Source organism: Marmota flaviventris, chromosome 2 (genome assembly GCF_047511675.1).
Source record: "Marmota flaviventris isolate mMarFla1 chromosome 2, mMarFla1.hap1, whole genome shotgun sequence".
Lineage (NCBI taxonomy): Eukaryota > Metazoa > Chordata > Mammalia > Rodentia > Sciuridae > Marmota > Marmota flaviventris.
Window position 1 is genome coordinate 37,598,989 of NC_092499.1, and position 18,017 is coordinate 37,617,005.

An 18,017-nucleotide genomic window follows, 5' to 3' on the forward strand; every position below is an offset into this window, starting at 1 on the left:
AGTATTTTCTTTGGTACATGCTTTCCATTCTGTGGTCCATAAGCTCTAATGGTGGGAACAGAAGACATTAGCTATTAATGGTTCCCACAAGAACAGAACTTCAGGATCCATGGATTTAAGTAGGGTTGGCCCATTCTACTTTGGGCAATTTGGGAATGATAAGACTATAGTCTCCTAAAAAATCACGACATGGTAAGTGCCCAATAAATATTTGCTGAATTGAACGAATAAAGGAACAACCAAAACATGTGAGACTTCCTAAAAATGCTTCTCACCTCAGATGGAACTTCATATTCATGGAGGGGTAGAGGGAGATCGGGCTTCTTTATGGTTTAGGGGCCCTCATATGAATGACTCCATCTAAAGTAGGCTTAATTACAGAGATGTGGTAGACTCCCACAGAATTCAAGAAGACAAGTGCAGTATCCTCAGGAAAGCCTAGAACGAGGAGCTAAAAGTTATCACAAATCCCTTTGTGATTTTCTTTAGGGAGAAAATCCTGAGCTCAATGCTTGCATTTGAAGGGACCAAGAAGAAAAGAGATAGAAGGGTGAATTTTTATGGCTCCCTGTTCCCCTTAGATTTAGAAAAGATCCTGAGAATCAGGGATAAGACACTATGGAGCATAGACAGGGATGGGAGTGGTGCCAGAGCCTGTACTATTTTTTGACTCAAAATTAGCTGAGTCCCTTTAAAAGAAAGAGGGAGCAGAAAGAAAAACCTGGAATGAATACTTAAATCCTTCAGTTTCCAAGGAGCCTCAGGGAGGTGGGGGAGGGCCAGATGGTGGTAGACTTAGGAAGCGTTGATTCCTGGATTTTGGAACTCTGGCCTTCCCTGAGGCCTGGTGTCCCTGACCCCAGTTGTCCCAGGTTTTTGGAGTCTGTTTTGGTATCTTTTGTTCCTTCAACTCCTAATTGTTTTTGATTACCTTTAGCCCATCCCTAGTAGGAGTTCTAATTCTCTCTCCCTGGTTTTTGTGGGGTTGGGAGAGTAGGAGGCAGGTGTGTGATCTCTCTTGCATATTCTAGTCCTAATTCTCACCCATTGTTTATTAAGGTATCTCATAGTTGAATAGGCCTGCAATTCCAGTAGCAGGAGGGTCACAAGTTCAAAGCCAGCCTCAGCAACTTAATGAGGCCCTAAACAGGTTAGTGAGACCCTGTCTCTAAATAAAATATATATATAAAAAGACTCAGCATGTGGCTTTGTGGTTGGGCACTTCTGGGTTCAATCCCTGGTTTCAAAAAAGAAAAAAAAAAAGAATCCCAATTATAGAACTAATGATATTAAGGTGAAGTAATGAACATTATGGAGAATTTTTATTTTCCTTACTGTTTGAATTTTCTTTTCACATTGAACATGTCTGGCTTTTATAAACTGTTAAACAGGGAAAAAGGGCTGGGGGTGTAACTCAGAGGCAGAGCACTTGCCTAGCATGTGTGAGGCACTGGGTTTGATCCTCAGCACTACATAAAAATAAATAAACAAAATAAAGGTACTATGTCCTTTTACACCTAAAAATTAAACAAACAAAACAAAACAAAAAAAAACAGGGAAGAAGATCACAACGAATGCAAAGATTTAGTTATAATGTAAAGCACTGAAGTGTGTTGTTTGTAATAGTGAAAAAAATGGAACACTAAATATCCAGTAATAGAAAAATAGGTTGAATAAATTAGTAATGAAAGAATCTGCAGCCATTGAACTGATGCTGCAGACCTATATTTTAATATGAAAGGTGTGTATCATGTATCAAATAAAAAAAGTAGGTTTTAAAACAATATGTACCACATAGTCACATTTTTTGTTTGTTTAAAAAAATCCTCTTCTAGTAGTATGATAGACCTGATATTCTCAAAAACTTTCCATGGCAGAATACCTGTGATATTTAAAATACAATAAATATTTTAAGTTTACTAGTGAGCTCCTAAGAAAATAAGGATAATCTCCCAAGGCATCTCCTAAAACCAATGAGATGAAATAATATAAACCAAAAGTAAACTGAGAGGTTCACTCACTGGAAACTTTGAGGACTAAGTGTGCAGATTGAGGAAGAACCAGATAATAAGTCTGGGGACTAGAAAGATAGGAAAGCTAAACTTGGGGATTCCCTATTTTCTTGTTTTAGTTTGCTTTCTATTGCTTTAACAGAATACTCAAGACTGATTTTTTTTTTTTTTTTTTTTTAAGAAAAGAGGTTGGGGGGCTGGGGATGTGGCTCAAGCAGTAGGGCGCTTGCCTGGTATGCGTTTGGCCGGGTTCGATCCTCAGCACCACATACAAACAAAGATGTTGTGTCCGCCGAAAACTAAAAAATAAATATTAAAAAATTCTCTCTCTCCCTCCCTCCCTCTCTCTCCCTCTCTCTTTAAAATAAATAAATAAATAAATAAATAAATACTGTCTCCTGCATTCATATGCTGTTGGGCTGGGGATGTGGCTCAAGCTGTAGCGCGCTCGCCTGGCATGAGTGCAGCCCAGGTTCAATCCTCAGCACCACATACAAAGATGTTGTGTCCACTGAAAACTAAAAAAAAAAATATTAAAAATTCCCTCTCTCTCTCTCTCTCTCTCTCTTTAAAAAAAAAAAAAAGAAAGAAAAGAGGTTTATTTTGATTCAGGGTTCTGGAAGCTGGGAAGTCCAAGACTGGGCACTGGCATCTTGTCTTCTGCTGAGGCTTTGTCCTGCTTCAACTCATGGCAGAAAGTGGAAGGGCAAGCAGTTGTATGCAGAAGAGGGAAAACACAAAAGCTGCCTCACTTTATAACATCTTGGTCTCATGGTAGCAAGCCCATCTCAAAAGAACTGCATTAATCCCTCTTAATGACCTAGTTATCTCTTTTTGAATTATTGTTTTTGGTGCATTATATTTATAGATATTAGTGGGGTTCATTTTGACATAGACCTAGGTACTTCTTAAAGCTTTACCATCTCTCAACACCATTACATTGGGGATCAAGCCTCAGCATGAGTTTTGGTGGGGACAAACCATAGCATCTCTATGAAGCTAGAACCCTCAAAGTCACTACATTCTTAGTTAAAAGGTGAAAGTCCACTTACTTGCAGAGAGAGCCTATAAGAAAAACTATCTGGCTGTAATACTAGATGCTCAAATTAATAAAAATATTAGTTTCCATGTAAGACCTGTTCTCATATGGACCTGTGGAATTTTTACTTTCCCTTTACTTAAGTAAACCATAAGCTGAAAAATTCTAGTGGCCTCAGATTAATATCACCTGAAGAAGTGGACCCAACAGAAGCAAACAAAATTCTCCTTAGAGGAAAGCATGCTCAATCTAGCCTGCTGGATTAAAGTCAAATATGAACTCACCAAAAAAAAAAAAAAAAAAAAAAAAAAAAAATTACTAACACATAAGGATTCAAACTACCATGAGAGGTAGCAAGAATATCAATTGACAAGTTTTAACTTTTAGGGACTTCAAAGTTGGGAATAATCAGATTAAAAATTTAAAGAAGCTATTGTGAAATGTTTAAATAAATAAAAGATGAAACAGAAAAAATAAGTAAGGAACAACAGGTTATCAAAAATGCCCAGATAGCCAGATGCAATCCCATCCACTCAGGAGGCTGAAGCAAAAGGATCATGAATTCAAAGCCAGCCTCAGCAAAAGTGAGATGCTAAGCAACTCAGTGAGACCTGGTCTCTAAATAAAATTCAAAATACAATTTCCAGTACTACAAAAACACATATAAACTTCTCTGCCTCCACCCTTTTCTGGCTAAGGGGTTAAGAAGCATGAACAGCCATCAGGATGAGAGAATGAAAGAAAGGATTCCTGCAATGGGAGTTCAACGAGATAACTTCTAAAGTCCTGGCATTTATAAGAATACCCAAATTTGTTTGAGTGCTTATTTATTTTTATTTTTATTTTTATTTTTTTTAGTTTTAGGTGGACACAATATCTTTATTTTACATTTATGTGGTGCTGAGGATCGAACCCAGTGCCTCGTGCATGCTAGGCGAGCACTCTACCACTGAGCCACAACCCCAGCCCCAGTGCTTATTTTAATGAGTAAATTTCTGGTTCATTAAATGTTAGAAGAGTTTTTTTTTTCTTTTGTAGTCACTAGGCTTTATTGTTAAGGCATAATTTTTAAAGAGGATAAAGAGTCAGAAAATTCATAATAAGTTATTTTTTAAAATAAAAAGCAATACAACATTGCAACTGCACCAGGTTTAAAGGAACTATGGGAGTTACATGTAAATAGTAATATTTATTTTGTGGTTACTTTGTGCTTTTATGTAACCTCATCTCTAATTCTATAATAATATTTTGATGTAGTGATGATTATCCTCTTTCCCAGGGCCAGAATGAGGCACAAGAGGTAAATCACATATATAAAGTCATATAGTTGGTATCTAAGAATGAAATCAAATCCAGGTCATTCTGTATTCAAACCTCAAGTTCTTTTTTGATGCTAGCACATTTCCTAAAACCAGTGAGGATTACAGAATTTTAGACTAGGAATGAAATTTAGTTCTTTTCAGTCTTCTACCAACTGTAGGAGCCCTCCAAATACTGTCTCCTGCATTCATATGCTGTGCTAACACTGGGAAAGGATGTACTAACAAGGTCAATCCATTCCAGCCTTCCTAGAATTGTGATACAAGAATTAATCTAGGCCTCGCCTGGTGGAGTTTGCCTGTAACCCCATTGGCTTGGCAGGCTGAGGCAGGAGGATCATGAGTTCAAAGCCAGCCTCAGCAAAAGCTGAGGCGCTAAGCAACTCAGTGAGATCATGTCTCTAAATAAAATACAAAAAGGGGCTTGGGATGTGGCTCAGTGGTCAAGAGCCCCTGAGTTCAATCCCCAGTACTTGCCCCCACCTTTTGTATGTACCTAAAAGAAATGGAAGCAGGAATTCAAATAGATACTCGTACATCAATGTCTATAGCAGTATTATTCACAATAGCCAAATGGTAAAAAAACAACCCAAATGTTCATCAACAGATGAATGGATATACAAAATTTGTTATATACATACAATAAAATGTTTTTCAGTCTTAAAAAATATTGTTCATGCCAGGCATGGTGGCACATACCTGTAATCAGGATGCTGAGGCAGGATCCCGAGTTTGAGGTAAGTCAGCAATTTAGCAAGGCCCTAGGCAACTTAGTGAGACTGTGTCTCAAAATAAAAAGTAAAAAGGGCTGAGGATGTGGCTCAGTGGTTAAGAGTCCCTGGGCTGGGTGCGGTGGTGCAACCTTGTAATCCCCCTGGCTCAGGAGACTGAGGCAGGAGGATTGTGGGTTCAAAGCCAGCCTCAGCTGTTGAGTTCAAAGCCAGCCTCAGCTGTTAGGACAGAACACTCAAAGAAATCTGTAGAGACAAGTCTCACGTTTAGTAAGTGAAGTTTATTAGCAGGGAAAGACTGCCAGGCTGCCCAGTAGAGTGGTTTGCAGCAGAAAGAGTTATCTTAATAGGGTTTTTATATTTTTTAACAAGGAATAAGAGCAAGTTTGATATGGCCTTGAGTGCAGCAGCTAGAATTGACCTTGAGTGCAAGGTAGCTGGACAATAAAAGAACTTTGTATTTAGGGACCTTGGAAGGGGGTGAGGTAGGGGACTATGGGAACAGGGTATTTTGAGTTTCTTTTTCTTGGTAGCTTATAAGCCTTGGCCCCAGGGCCAAGAGGCAATTCCAGAACCAAAATGGAGTCACTCATGTTCAGGATTTCCCATTATTCCCCCTTTTTGTTTTATTATGGTAGAGGGCTGGAAGTCAGTTTTCTGTAACTACTTCTTGCTGGGAGGGGGCTGCATTCTCTGGGCGAATGGTGGGGGCATGGGGTTTAGGATTTTTAATAGTTTCCGGATGTGGTTATCCTGTAACCTTCTGGGAGTCCTTCAGGTTGGAGTCTCATATATTATTCAAGACTATTTGGATGACTGTCTGGTGAAGATCTTTATCTGGCCCATCAGGAAATTCTGGAGACATTGAGAATGCAAGGACCTATACGAAGTACTAGGAGAATCATTAGAAAAGGCCCAATGAGGGGGGCTATCCAGGGCCAGAAGCACCCAAGGAGGCCCATACCCCAAGGGGAGTGGTCTCTTTTAGATATTTCTGTGGCCAGTTTTTTTAGTTTATCTGCTGCATCTCTAACTGTGTTGGACTTGTTGATATAAAAACAGCATTGGGGGCTGGGGTTGTGGCTCAGTGGTAGAGCACTTGCCTATCATGTGTGAGGCACTGTGTTTGATTCTCAGCACTGCATATAAAAAATTAATTAAATAAAAGTCCATTAACAACTAAAAAAATAATAATAACAACATTCCTCCTGGAGGAAGACACATGGGCCTACTTCTTTTGCCAGCATAAATTCAAAGGCCCATGGATTTTGGAAGGCCACAACTGCCAGGGAGTCTACCTGCTTTTGTAAAGTCAGCACCAAATCAGTGATCTGTTGGATAACTCTAATAACCTGCGCCAACAGTTTTTGTAGTGAATAGAGGCTTTTAATTCTGCTACTTTTGTGTTAATCCTAGTGGATGTTTTCAGCCCTATGAGTAAGGGAATAATTTGGGGGTTCTTTTAGTCCAGTGTGTGTTGTTAATGAAATGGGTAGACTTTAGTTGTGGTGTTAAATGCTAGTTTGGGAAATGAGGAAAATTAAGGTATAGTGGCTACCGGAGTTTTAGTTTGGGAATGTTCTAGAGATGGATAGTAGGGGTGGATATGCAACAGTATGAATGGACCTAATGCCACTGAACTGTACACTTAAAAATGGTTAAAATGGTAAATTTTATGGATCTGCTATCTTTAGAATATTCTAAAGATAAATTTTATGTACTAGAAAGGAATGTGTGAAATTTATATTAATAAGCATTTAGCTATGTGTAAACATTACACTTTACTGGAAAAAAATGTATGTGTTTAGAAAAATACCTGAGAAGACAAGAAGAAAAAATTTAAAGTAGTTATTCCCGGTTGGTGGGCTCACAGATGGCTTATAGATTATATTTATTTTCTTATATCTGTATCCTTATTTTTTCATCTGTATTTTCTAATTTTCCTACAACAAACCTGTGAACTGTGTACAGTGATACTACACTTCAGCCTCCTCTATTCCCCTAGGACATTGGCCAGGGAAGTGGTGGATCCCCTTTCCTGCCTCCTGGACATTCACTCTTTGCTGCTTGATTGCATTCATTAACTCTTGGAGTTTCCATCTGATCAGTAAGATTTTTGACAGATATAAACTTGGGAGAGGTCATTCTAGTCAGAGAGGATGTTGTGAGCCGAGGGCACAGTTCCCAGTGTGAACCTTGTGAGAGTGTATGACTGAGTGTTCTGCTTTTTCTGTTTTAGTTTCTGTTTAGTTTGGCTCCCAGGCACCATCACGTCATTATCATCAGCAATGATAACGCTGGTCTTTTTCAACTTGATAGTTCAGAAAGCATTTTGCAGGAAATACTCACAAACCCATGAGGTTGGGCTTATTGCAGATGAACAAATAAGAATGCCCCATTTTTTGGTCTAGATGGGAACAAACAAAAGGTAAGGAATCCTTTCTACTGGGGCAGTGCAGATCCCTTCCACTGGCACAAGGCTACTTCTGCTCATGGGGGAACCCTGATATCTACCCACAGCTACTGAGAAACAAACCCTTACAGGAGGGTAGTGGGCACAAACAAACTGTCACTTTTGGAAACTGGTCTGTATTCAACTTGGAAAAGCCACAAAACAAACTCCAGTGTTTGAGCAGACAGGAGTTATAGGAAAACTTTCCACTTGGAAAGGGACCCTGTCCACTGTGACCCCTGCTGCTCTCTCCCCTTTGTTTTTGTTTTTGTTTTGGGGAGGCCCTCCATTGCCCAAGCTCTTCTATGGGATTCCAAGCAGTCTGAAATCCCCATTTTGCTTGTAGTTCCATAGCAAACTTGAGACTGATACCTTCACAAAGAACTATGCAGTTCACCAGTCCACCTTGTGCTTTCCTGTATCAGCAAAATGGAATAACTGCACCTCACCTGATTCCTCACCGATGAGGAATTGTGTCTTGGAGTTGTATACCAGAGCATCGCATTGGCAGACCCTAACTCACCTGCCTATAACTTCTCAAAGCCAGGGTGTTTGGGAAGGGGAATTTCTTTTGATTCTATATTAATAGAAGGACTACAAAGATTTTGAGCAGCTGTAACTACCAAATGTCCACACATATACCCCCATAATGTGTCTTCCATCAGCATAGAGTTCTTCCTCTCCATTTACTGTGTCTAATTAATGTTAAAAATCTACTTTCTGGGCTGGGGATGTGGCTCAAATGGTAGTGTGCTCACCTGGCATGCGCAAGGCTCTGGGTTCGATCCTCAGCACCACATAGAAATAAAATGGAGATATTGTGTCCACCTAAAAAAATAACTAAAAAATAAGTATATTAAAAAAAAATCTACTTTCTGCACTCTCCTAGCCCCTCTCCTCCCAGTGGGGCAGGCCCCTGCTTCAAATGGATTCCCCAGATGCATGTACTACTATTTTTTTTTTTTTTTTACAGGGAGTTGATGGTCAAGCTCTGGAATCAGGCTATCTGGAATGGAATTCCAATCTGTCAATTACTCGCTATTTAATTGTTAGCAAGTTACTCAATCTCTGAGCTTTGGTTAAATGTAGTGCCTCCTGTGTTATGTTGTGGCAAAGATGAAATGAAATAAGGCTTGAAAGAACATAGCATTGTGGGAGACCAACCTCACACGTGACTGAGTCACACTCCCGGCTGGGTGTGCTGAGGCGCTCAGTCACAGTAATGTGGCAGAGCTTTCCCCACCCTTCTTGGGTTCGAGGGACAGTGTCTTGTGCATAGGTGTGTCTTGCTACAGCCCCATGGGTGAAGCTATGCTCATCTGTTCCTTTGTAATATAACCCCTTGCTCTGTTTAGGATAGAATCTTCCATGGAAGTGCCTTGTGTGTATCCCCTTCTCTTACTGTGCCTTTGGGTGTGGCCTACCCAGATGTCAGTCAACCTGCTGACAATGGACATCATGAAGATAGACTCAGCCCCCTGAAACCTGACCCCTTGCTTCATTTGAATGGCTTTTCCTCAATAAAAGGGGTCAGCGCATGCTCTCTCTCTCTCTCTCCTCTCTCTCTCTCTCTCTTCTGTGGACCCTTAAGGTCAGAGGAGCCATCACAGTGACCCCAAAGAAAAAGGCATTTGTGTCTCTTGTGTGATTATTTTGTGCAGCCCAGTCAGCCCAGTTCAACTGGAGTGACCCCTGAGCCTTTTAGTCGTGAGAACAGAAACCCGGCACAGCATATTTTCAGGCATGTATTAAATGCTCAATAAACAATAGTTTTTTTAAAAATTATTTGTTCTAATTAGTTATACATGACAGCAGAATTCATTTTGACTCATTATATGCAAACGGAGTACAACTTTTCATTTCTCTGGTAAGAGAGAATTCTTAATAAAATAAACATTATTGTATTTCCCATCTGAGGAACATTTCTAGTTCACTATTTGTAAGAGCAGAGAAAACTGATTGAACTATTCTACTGCTCAGAGAAGCAGCCAGCTCTTCCTTCTGATGAATTCCCAGCCCCACCCTTTCCTCAGGGTCCCTTCAATGGCTTGCCACTCAGTGCTTTCCCTCTCCTTTCCCCCAGACACCTGTCCTCAGGGAGCTACTCAGGAAGTCAGTGTTCCCTGCCTGTGGGCTGAGCAGAGGCATGGGTCATGCTGAGAGGGTCATGCCTGCCTGGCACAAATCAGAGGCCACCTGAAGATGTGTGGCACAAGGTACCCCGAGGAGCTGCCTCAGGCCCAGAGCCATCCTTGGGTCAGCATCCTAATGTTCTTAACCCTGAGCATCTTTGTGCCAGGAGAGAGAAAGCCCTGAGTGGTACGTATGAAAGAGACAAAAAAAAAAAAAGAATACATGCTGTGTGATTTAATTTCTATAAAATAGAAAATGCAAACCAACCTAAAGTGACACAAGGCAGATTGTGGTTACCAGGAAAGAGGGAATGTCAGAAGAACAGAAGGAAAGGGTTGAAAAGGGTCACAGGAAACTTAGGTTAAATAAGATGTTCATTTTAATTGTGGTGATGATTTCATGGGTATACCCAAACGTCAAAACTGATCAGATGGTACACTTTAAATATGTGCAGTTCACTAAGTGTTAACTCTACTTCAATAGAGCTGTTGAACTATTTAATTAAAAAAAAAAAAAAAAAAACAAGTAATAGTCTTACTTGATTGAAAGTGCCTCTTCAGGTTCTATCAAAGGACCTCATCCAAAAAGGAAAGTAGCTGAAAGAACATAGATTTGGGTTTAAAACCCTAAACTGCCACAAATTCTTCATAAGGATTTGGGTGGGTTATTTAACCCCACAGCCTCCTTAGTTTCTTCATCCACCAAATGGGGCTAATAATTCTGCCTCACAAGTTTATTGCTAAAATTTGAAAGAACAGACAGAGGAGAGAGTCCCTAGTGCACTCCAGGCGCAGTATACCTTAGGTCCCATCTGTGATGTCTTCAGGTTCGTTTCTGTCCCTTCCTTTCCCCCACTTTCCTCTTTCCTTGCAGATGGGAACCCTAATCATAAAGACATTCAGAGGAGAAACAATGGGGAGGAAACAGAGTCCAGGGTGTGTCTTGGATTGTGTTCCTCTGAAAACAGTGCCTGGACCTAGATTTGAAATTTCCTGGGGGGTGGTCCCAGGGATCAGGAGGAAGGGAGCAGAAACTATGTATCAAGGAAGGAGAAAATGCCAATAAGAAGGTAGAGGTTGAACTAGCTACTAATGTGGGGCTCAGCCCATCAGAGACCCTCTGAAAAGCTGTAGCATGTACCTCAAAAGGATCAGGAGGCTGGGCACTGACTGGTATCCTCCGTGGGCAGAGGACTGCCCTCAAAGGAGCATTAACTTTCCTCTCCTCCCCACACTTCTGTCATCTGAGGAAGAAACGCAGAAATAAAGTACACGGGACCCTGGTCTCCTTCCTTGATACATAGAAATGGAATCCCACAGCATATATTCTTTTTTGTCTCTTTCATTCAATGCAATATTTTTGAGATTCATCCATGTTGTTGTCTCAATAAATTGTTCTTTTTGTTGCTGGGTAGTATTCCATTGTATGAATACAACATGCCTAACATACTATATATATATATAGTGTGTGTGTGTGTGTGTGTGTTTAAATTCTTAAGAAACTACCAAATCATTTTCCAGAGTGGTATACTCTTTCACACTCTCACAGGATGTACAAGAGTCCCAGTACTTCTGTGTCCTTGCCAACATTTGTTATGTTCAAGTCCTTTTAATGCTAACTGTTCTGATAAGTATCTTGTTGTGGTTTTAATTTGTATTTCCCTTATGACTAACAATACAGGCATATTTTCCTCACATATTTACTTGCTACTCCTGAGTCTTCTTAGGTGAAGTATCTGTTCAAAAATTTTGCCCGCATTTTATTGGATTATTATGTTGTCTTCTTATTGAGCTTTGAGAGTTCTTAACTGTGGATATAAATCCTTTTATAGATATAGTATTTTTTTAAAAAATTATTTAGTTGTAGATGAACACACAGTATCTTTATTTTTATGTGGTGCTGAGGATTGAACCCAGTGCCTCATACATACAAGGCAAGCACTTTACCACTGAGCTACAGCCTCAGCCCCATATAGTAATAGTATCTTTTAAAAAATGTTCTTCCTGTCTATGGCTTGTCCTTAAATTTTCTTAAGTGTTTTTTGAAGGCCAAAAGTTCAACTTTTGATGAAATCCAACTTATCATTTTGTTTTATGAATCATGCTTTTGGTTTCATTTGTAAGAAAACTTTGCATAATTCAAGGTCACAATGATTTCCTTTTATGTTTTCTTCTAAGTTGTAGAGTTTAAGTTTTACATTTATATTTATTAAATTTTTTTAAAAATAGATTTAAGCCTGGCATAGAGATGTACACCTATAATTCCAGCAGTGTGGGAAGCTGAGGCTGGAGGATTACAAGTTTGAGACCAGCCCCAGCAACCCTGTCTCAAAATAAAAATACAAAGGGCTGGGAATGTAGCTCAGTGGTAGTACTGGGTTCATTCTCCAGTAGCCGCCCCCCCCCCCAAAAAAAATCCATTCTTAAAGGTTTAGACATTTTTGCTTATAGTGCATGTGTGTCCTTTAAACTTTTCCCTTAGTTGTTAAGGAAGTTCATATTGAAAGTCTTAGGTTGACTCACTTTATTTATTTATTTTGGTTGACTCACTTTTGATAAGAGAACTACCAACAGGAAATTTCTGTAGCTTAGGCCATGTTTCAGGTGGAAAATGGTGCTTTCCACATCTGTAAGTTTGGAATGGAGTGGAGAAGTAACCCAGATGAACGTCAAGGATGCTTACATGACCACTGTTCTTATCTGAAGATTGTCTTCAAGAGTTTTTCTCTACCAAAGGCTTAAAGGGTTGTGCTTTAAGATTAAAAACTGTGGAAAGGTTTTAGTTAGGTTGCAACATGTGATTCAGGAAGACCAAGCCAGTGGCTGCTTGGAGGGTGGATGGAGATGGGGAGAACTAAAGACTGGGAAAACCAGGACCGCAGACAGAGAAATTAAAATGAGAGACAAGAACCGGAACCACCTTAATGCCAGTGGGAGGGCAGGTAGGGAGGAGGAAACCCAGTCTAGAGCTAAATCTGAGGCATTAATAGAGGGATCTGGAGGAAGGGAGGGAGAGAAGGAGGAAGAGAGAGAGAGGTGGGGAGAACGCTTGCACACACTATGTGCTGCCTTAAGGGACCCCCAGCAGGCAGGAGAAAATATGAGACCAGATCAGGGAGAGTGGTGATAAGGTAGGATGGAAGGAATAAAAAATAGGTAGAAAGAAGACATAGAGGAAAGACAAGAAATGTAATTTTAAGTTAGAGTTTCATATATTTTCATATATTTTCCTGTCACTCCCCAAACCGGTCTCTCTCCCAGGCCTGTCACTTCCAGATTTCTGAGAAATCTGCAAATTTTAAATTTAACTGATTATGGTAATTGCCTTGTGCACTGTTAATTAGCCAACCAATACATAGATTAAGCTAGGAGAGATATGACATTTTGAGAAACCTATAATATAGGGGACTTTCAGTATTATCTATTGATCAGGTCATGGAGACCATGTCAGCCTGAGGATCTTGAGAACATGAAGACCACTATAAACTATCTTGAGATCACCAGACTCATGTCATCTTTACATACCTTCTCATACCCAACCTTGAACTCACCAAGTTTCCTGTGAAAGAAGAGCCAGGAATCCTGAAAACACATTTCTCACTCTCAAGATGGCTCACATTCTCCAGTGAATGTGTATTCCTTGATTTCCTAGATAAAACTTTGTGCCTCTACTGACACGCGCTGACATTCTTTTCAGTCACACATATCAAGAACCTTACTTGTCCTGAGTGGAGTCCCCCACCCCCACTGAACTCCTGGGACACTCTTCTGGAGATGTTTTCTCCTCCTGTGAACGTGAGATCTAAGCTGAAATGAATGGAATTAATCAGGAGGACCTTTGAGGGAGAAGGGAAGAAAACGAAGGACAGAGAAACTCGAATCTTCAAGGTTAGCCAGCAGAAGAGAAACTAGTAAGCAGGGTGTGGTGGCACATGCCTCCTATCCCAGCAATTCATAAGACTGAGGCAGGAGGATTACAAGTTTGAGGCCAGCCTGGGCAACTTAGACCTTGTCTCAAAAAAATAAAAAAAAATGTTGTGGGTGGGGGTCTGGGATTTAGCTCAGTGGTAGAGCACTTGTGAGTTCAATTTCCAGTAGTGCCCCCCCTGCAAAGACAGAGAGAGAGAGAGAGAGAGAGAGAGAAACTATTGAGAAAAACTGAGGACAGAGAGGCAGGAGCAGAATGAATCCAGAGAGGAGAGAAATCATATTAGTTAGCTGCTACTAAGAAAGCGTCTGAATTTGGGTTTTTCCAAAGAATCTAAACATGGGCTTAAATGCAGATAATGCTCTGGAAGGGGATCCCAGTAAGCAAGAGGGAGGGAACAGAGAGTGACATAGGGAAGGAGGAACAGCTGATACAAAGGTTTTATTGAGATTGCTGTTGTAGTCAATGGAGGCTCCACTGAAGTAGAAGCTCCATTTAGAGAAAGCCTCCAAGAATTGTCCACACAAAAGGTGGGAGGCTGGAATGGAACATATATCCACCAAAGTATGTACTCATTGGGTAATTATTAAACCTGGGAGCACTAACTCTCTGTACTTCCTGGCTGTTTGTAACAGTGTGGCTGAGGAGGTGAGCAAGCTCCTGTTGTGTGGGAGAAGAACCTTCTAATGGTTAATTTAGCATATCAATTTAGAAGGTATTTTTGGATGAGATTAACAGCTGAATTGGTGAACTATAAATAGACTGCCCTCCACATGGTGGGCATGCCAATGGTAATACACACACACACACATATAAATTTTTTTTAATTGGGAATTTTATATGTAGGGATGCTTTACACTGATCTACATCCCCAGTCTTTTTAATTTTTCTTATTTTGAGATAGAATATTCCTAAATTACTTAGAGCCTCCCTAAATTGCTGAAGATGGCCTCGAACTTTCAATTCTACTGAGTTGATGGGTGTGCAACACAGCATCTGGTCTGAACTATGGCAATAATACCAATGGAAATGAAGAATATACATACTGAAGGAATAAAACTGATAGGTTTCTAAAGTTAGAGGTCAAGGAAGAAGGAAACGTCAAGGGTGAAACATACATACACATATGTGTGTGTGTGTGTGTATCCAGCCTGATTAAAAAAGTAGCTATTTGGGGGAGCTTGGGTTATAAATACATGTATTCAATGCTTAGAGTTGTCTCTGAATACAAAGGTTAATATGAATTTGAATGCATGATCTTGTATAGGACCTTGCCTCATGTACATTCCATTCATCTTTTTGCTCTAGCTATTGCTGTGGTAACCAACTGTTTGCAGCTGTCACTTCATAGTACTTGGTTCCACCTGCAGTTTCTATCTTTTGTGTTTTGCCCAAGGGCTTCTTTGCTGTAGCCTTGTGGGAAACCTATCATGCTGACACTTGTGTAAACCTGGAAGAGCAAGGGAATTCACAACTTTTCACTGGGGGGTGGGGTGGGATGTTGGGAACCAGAGAATAAGTATTCCTCTTCTCTGTCTCTTCACATTCTATATGGTTCCACAGAAACCACAATGAAATTATCTTCCAGGTGTTTAGAGTGGTCACCAGTTCAACAAACACCTTTGAGTAGGCTTTACGTATTTTCCAGTTTCACTCTTTATAGCTCTCCATTTCTGTTCTTTGTGATTGATTTCCACCATAAACTGCCTGCATCTTGATCTTGTCTCAGGCTCATTTTTGTAGGTAGACCAAGCCTACGACAGATTTCTATGTAAAATGTGGGGTAGTTAATTAGCATTGGAAAAGGACTTAGGAGGCTTGGGTTCCAGACCTAAATGCTACTAATTTGATTTGTGAAAGCCACTTTATTTTATTAATAGGAAAAGTGGCACTTTGGTCACCATTTTCAGATGCATCTATACTAGCAGGAGATCTACAAAACATTCATTAATTGAGGGGGGAAAACAAATCAGGATTTTAGTGTGGGGACAAATGCATGGAGTACTGCATATATGGCATATGTTAACGGTGTCTAAGTGGCAAACCACTCCCCTGTGCTAGGCGTGTGAGCCACAAACTGCTTACCCAGTAGGCACAGCCCTGGGTATGAGGCCGAGTGTTGCAGTGCCCATTCTTGCTCCACGGCCCACTCCTCGATTGGTTGCTACAAGCACAGTTGGCCAGAAATTGTATTGGTGGCTGCCTGTAATCTGCTTACCTATATATACATGGTAACTGCGCAATAAAATCAGATCTGCTTCCTGCTTGGTCTCCGGAGGTCTTGATTAGTGACTCCGCAGCCACACTTTCCTCTACCCTGTTCCATGGACCTCCTTGCTGGATGAGAGAGAGCCCACGCATTTTCGCATTATTTCATTCTCATAATGAAGTAGGACAGAAGAGGCTGGACACTCGAGGAATTTTCAGGAAGCAAGTTTATTGACTGCAGGGTTCAGAGGTGGCTCTTGCCCTAAGAATTCTTCCTCTGAACAATAAGTATAGAAATTTTTTGAACTTTATATCCAGTGGCAGGGAGGGACTAAGAGGTTCATATGACAAGTGCGTTTGTTCCATACTCTGGACAGACAGGGGTTTCACAGATGTTTTTCTGCAAACCTGGCATTTATAAGCAAAGAGGAAGCTACAAACCACAATATCTTCTGCAGATTTTTGCTGATAGCTGATGTCCTGTGAAAAAATGCTCTCTGATAAGAAGAACTTACATGCCACAATATGGTGGGGGTTTTTATTTAATTATAGTAAGGGTCTTCTGGGTGGGGGTCTCTGGCCTGCTTCAATAAAAAGAGCATGAGTGTACATACACATTAGTAAATATACACAAAAGGGTGGACTATCTCAGTTTACAACATATTTTTGTATGGCTGGAGTCTTTAAAAAGAGAATGTATCTTGTGTGATTAAAAAAAAGATAAAATCCGCCTCCAAAGCCACTGAACCATGCTTGACAGACAGCAGAACGCAAAGCGCGCCGTAAGCCACGGTATGAAAAGCTAACAGTGCCCAGGTGTACGCGGTAGGGGGCAGCAAGCTAAAACCAAGGTCAGGCGACCAGAGCAACCTCGAGGTGGGAGGAAAGGTGGCTGGGTCTGTGTGGTCGCCAGGGGGCAGGAGTGTAGAACAACCTAAATCTAAAACTACCAGTTCTCCCCCTGGCTCCAAGGCCAACTGAGACATTTCAGAAGTCATATGTTCCATCCCTCTGCCGAAAGCAAGAGTGATTGGAGGCTTTTCAGAGTCTGGGGGCGCCCCGCGCCTTGCACCAAAAGAAGCTTGGCACTCTGAGCAGTCTCTGGGCTCCTTCGTACCACACTCGGGCTAAACAACTCTTCCCTCTGACCGCCCCCGTCACATCCCCCAACACCGCAGAGGGGAAATTGAGTCACCAGGGGAATGAGGGCCGACGCCAGCCCTCGGGGCCTTCCAGATGCTAGGAGGAGGGGGCGGGCTCTCCAGGAAAACAAGGCGCGGGCGCTGAGGGGGGAGGTTGGCTGGGCAGGAGCTGAGCCAGACACATGGAGAAACGCTGCCCAGGATCAAAGGAAATATGACATTTGAAAAGAATGTGCGCGTCTGCTTGTGCTGCGCTGGGGGCGGGGGTTGAAGGGGAGCAGGGAGGGTCTGAGTCTTGGGTCTCTACCCATTATCTTCTGGCCTCAGTCGCCCACCTCCTCTGCCCCCCGCTTAGGCGCAGGTTGGTAAAGGGTCTCGAGGTGTTCCCCACGCTCCCTCCCCGTAGGTCTCTCCTTTATTTCCGCGTTGAAGCTGGAAGGGAAATGTAACCTGAGAAGACCAACAGAAAAGGCGGGGAGGGGGGGTGGTGGAGAAAAATCAAACCAGGCCGCTTCCCCGCTTGGCTTCGGAACATTCTTCTCTCCCCGCCTGCCTGGCCTCTTCTCCCGCCCCTCCTGCGTCGCGGCCCTGGGCTCGCAGCCGGGGCAGCTCCGCACGTCATTGGGGTCCCCGGGGGCCGGGGGGGGGTCCCCTGGGCGGGTCCGAAGGAGCACTGAGGGGAGGGAGGGGAGCCGCCTCCGCCGCAGTGGAGCTCAGGCCCGCCCGGCCAGCTCCCCCTTCCTCCAGCCCCTCCGAGCCTGTTTCTCATTAGAGTAACGGGCGCGGTCCCCGCCCGGCTCCCAGTGTTTGTAAACGTCTGACCCGAGGGCGGTCGCTTAACCCTCCAGGCGCTGGTCTGGGGTTGCTATGAGGGGGGGGGTGCGCCCCGGAGCCCAAGGGATTTAGAGATTTGACATCGCTCCGGCCTCTCGAAGTTTGAACCATGTGGCATGCGTGGGGGTGGGAAATGGTACGTGCACTCCGATGCCTCTCCGCTGACTCGTCCGAGTCACGAATCTCCCAACTCAACTTTCACACAACCCTTGCCACTTCA